At 41.2% G+C, this 2,408-nt stretch overlaps 1 pseudogene across 1 annotated transcript; it reads right to left on the reverse strand.

Moving 5' to 3' along the window:
* Positions 1-490: 490 nt before the first annotated feature.
* Positions 491-1,214, reverse strand: LOC308654712 (poly(rC)-binding protein 2-like; annotated as a pseudogene). The gene has a single exon. The product of its transcript is annotated as a poly(rC)-binding protein 2-like (transcript).
* Between the last annotated feature and the right edge of the window lie 1,194 nt (positions 1,215-2,408).

Genomic DNA, 2,408 nt, shown 5'->3' on the forward strand with positions numbered 1-2,408 from the left:
CTAAATTCTTTAATTAAAAAATTACATGTGGATGATAAAGTATAGAAACTGAAAATTTGCAAACTATTTAAAACCTGGAATCACTGACTGACTGAAGACTACTCAGATGGATCATGGGTGGTGGTGAACAGCAGAACAAAATTATGCATGAATCTGTATTGCTCTCTCTGATTCCCATGCCACCCACCTTTGAGATGAGCCTGATGTTGATTAGAGATTGAGCCGACCCAATGCTGGCAGCAGATCCAGTGATGGTAATCTACCTATCAGTACCTCCTTCCACTATAATTTGACCTGCACCCCAAACACCGGATGGATCTCATTGATTTTGGCACCTTAATGCTCAATGATACAGCCAGTCAAATCGTCTGGAAAGGTGACTTCTTGAGAAATAGTCTGAGCAGATGCATCCAAATCCCAATAGCCTCTCAACTCTTGAGAGCTGAATTCAATGTCACTGAATGTATTATTGCCACATGCCACAGGAAAATCAGACTATTGCATTGCCAACTGGATGTGGAGGGTCATACTGTTCCTTGAATGGTGTAGGCCTCCTAAGATGTTCCTCCAAGTCAGGGTTGAGGAACATGGATGGAGGGATATGGGGAAGCTCCTCCCTGTCACTGCCTGTGCTGTACCCATCCTGATCACTTGTAAAGATGACTGGAGAACTTAAAAGACTTGGAATGGTCACACCCTTCATGGAAGACACCAGCATGACCACTCAGATCTGTTTGACACACTCAGTGATTAATTGTGGAATGCAACAACAGAGACGGCCCACTCAGTTGCATTGGGGAGCATATTCCCTGCCACCTGGACTTGAGCTTCTGGGCTCTCTCCTATTTCCTTGACCTTGCAACCACCTTTTCCAATGAGGGAACCACCTTGACTAAGAGGGACCACTAGGCTCAGAATGATCAGTGTTCCACTGACAGCTGTGCTATTTGTCATGGAGTTGATGATGTCCTTTTCCAGTTTGTCAACAATAGTAAATCAAAGTCTTTGAAGATGGGATCAGTGGGTCCAACCAAAGTGATAATTCTCTCAGGACAATTCTCTTCTTAGATGTTGACACATACACCACTCTCCTTGAACATCATGTTAACGGACTCTTTTTTTCCCCCAAAGATACTGCCAACTTCATTTTCATGCATGAATAGCCAAATGGTGAGGATGACATTTAATCTGCCTTTAATTACACCTATGGCCATGTTAAGCAGTGTTATGGGGAGGTGGACTTTGAGTGATCAGGTCTTTGGTCATTGGTTGGGGTGAATGTTAAAAACTGCAGGCAGAAGTTGATTGAGGGGAAAAAAAGGGAGTCAGAAGGAAGGAGAAGAAAACATCTGTGGGTAGGTGAAAGAGGAAGGAAAGAAAGGAGAAAAAGAGACCTCAATGTGGGTGGAGGATGGCATAAGTCAGGCAGGCAGGAAAGAACCCATACTCCAGCTGCTCCAATTACTGCCTCTGCCGGTTTCTGCTTAAGTATTTTAAGTTCAACATTTATTATTGAATACCATATGCCACCTGATGAGATACAAGTATAGATGAAGACATTCTTTGTTTTTAAGAATCTAATACCTAAGAAGAGTGATTCCTATTAACAAATACTATGCTAACAATAATATCAAGCATCTACTATTTGTGAGGCATGGTTCTTACAGCAACCCTGCAACATAGATATTACATTTAATCAGTAAGGAAACTAATTTGTCCAAATATACTATGTTAACAATATAGCAGCAGAAGAATTTAATTCAGTTTGGTTTAGTTCCAAATCTTGTATTATTTCCTTTAATCCACATTCCTCTTGATAAGTCTCAAAACTTAATGGACTTAAAAACAGTAAAATTTATTATCTTGAGTTCTCATGGGTCAGGGATCTGGAAGTGGTTTTGCTGGGTCCTCATTCTGGTCCTTCACAGACTACAAGAGAGTGGACTCGAGCTGTGGCCTTCTCAAGGCTTCACTGGAGGGAGGCCAACTTCAGGCTCACCCATGTGGTGTTAACACAGTTCAGTTCTTCTTGGATTGTTGGGTTGAGGATGTTGTTCAACAGAGTCCTACCTTAGTTCTTGGATTGTTGGTTTGAGGATGTTGTTCAACAGAGTCCTACCTTAGTTCTTTTTCTCCTGCACCTCTCCATTGAGCATTTCACAGTATAATGGATTTCTTCATCAAAATGAGCAAATGAGAGAGAAAGCAAGACTGAGCAATAGGGAAGTTGGAGCCTTTTTGTAACTAATGTTAGACCTGATGTTCCATTGCTTTAGCTGTTTTATCTTATTCATTAGAAACAAAGAACTAGGTTCAGCTCACACCCAAAGGGAGGAAATTACATAAGAATACCAATACTAAGAATCAGGCATCATGTAGAAACACTTTAGATGCAGTTTACCAAAGGA

Source organism: Spermophilus citellus (genome assembly GCF_964194105.1).
Source record: "Spermophilus citellus genome assembly, chromosome: 8".
Taxonomy (NCBI): Eukaryota; Metazoa; Chordata; class Mammalia; order Rodentia; family Sciuridae; genus Spermophilus; species Spermophilus citellus.